We start from the raw sequence: 1,635 nt of genomic DNA, 5'->3' as shown, positions 1-1,635 counted from the left end.
TGGTAGTAATTATACAATCTTGAGAATACAGGAAAAGCCACTGACTTGTATGCATGCTTTAAAATTCAGGGTGGGGGCGCCTGGGTGGCTCAGTGGGGGCGCCTGGGTGGCTCAGTGGGTTAGGCCGCTGCCTTCGGCTCAGGTCATGATCTCAGGGTCCTAGGATCGAGTCCGCATCGGGCTCTCTGCTCAGCAGGGAGCCTGCTTCCTTCTCTCTCTCTCTCTGCCTGCCTCTCAGTGTACTTGTGATTTCTCTCTGTCAAATAAATAAATAAAATCTTTAAAATTCAGGGTGAAGTTTATGGCCTGTGAAAAATATTTCAAGTTTTAAAAAGTGGAAGAAAACTCTCAGTTCTCTTCAGAACATCTCAAAGTACACTATAAAATAATAGATGTGTGTTTATAAGTCTGAGAGTATTAGGAAATGTTCCCTTGTTTAATTATAAACTGAATGGAATGTTTGGAGATTTCAGTAATCTGACAGCAGAACATTAAGAGGATTAACCTGACTTCCCCAGTGTTAAGAACACTAATTTAAACTGCATCATTTGAAAACTACATGGTCATGCTAAAATAATTGTAGCAATGATTTACACACACACACACACACACGCACACGCACACACACAAAATTAGATTAACTACCCATTAAGGCTGTCATCATTTCAAATCCCTTATATTTACATAATGCTTTTACTTCCTTAAGGATTGAATTGTACCTAAAGATCTAATGTATGGGAGAGTCACATCTCTAACCATGCAGTTAAAGGCAGGGAAATGGGTGGGATTGAACATAAATTAATTAGCAATGCTGACATTCCACATTGAAGCACAAAGTGGAGCAGGAATTTAAGAAACCGAAATTCTAGGCTTCAATGCAGATAGTTAAATTGCCAATAACTAAAATAGTAAATTTTGGAGTAAAATTATTATTATTTGTTTTTAATTTTAATTTTAGGCAGTTAACATACAGTACAATATTGGTTTTGGGGAAGGATTTAGTGATTCATTACTTACATGCAATACCCAGTGCTCATCACAAGTGCCCTCCTGAATGCCCATCCCCCATCTAGCCCATCAACCATCCACCTCCCTCCATCAACCCTCAGTTTGTTCTCTGTCCATAAAAGTCTCTTATGACTTGTTTCCCCCCCCCTCTCTTTTTTCCTTTCCCCCTTCCCATCTGTTTTCTTTCTTAAATTCCACAGATTAGTGAGATTTATGGTATTTGTCTTTCTCTGAATGACTTACCTCACTTAGCATAATACACTCTAGCTCAATCCATGCCATTGCAAATGTCAAGATTTCATTCTTTCTGATGGCTTTGTAATAGTCCATACTATCTATATCCATATATCTACATATCTATATCTGTATCTATATATATTTACCACATCTATTTCATCCATTCATCAGTGTATGGACCTATGGACTTTTGGACCTTTCCATAGTTTGGCTATTCTTGATAATGCTTCTATAACATGGGGGGCGGGGGCATGTATCCCTTTGAATCTCTATTTTTATATCCCGTGGGTAAATACCTAGCAGTGTAATTGCTGGATAATAGGTAATTCTATTTTTAACATTTTGAGGAATTTAGAGTACAATTTAAAAATATATTAATATACTATATAA

This window comes from Mustela nivalis (genome assembly GCF_964662115.1).
Source record: "Mustela nivalis genome assembly, chromosome: 3".
NCBI lineage: Eukaryota > Metazoa > Chordata > Mammalia > Carnivora > Mustelidae > Mustela > Mustela nivalis.
The sequence above is the reverse complement of the archived record's forward strand: the minus strand, read 5'-3'. Positions refer to the sequence as shown.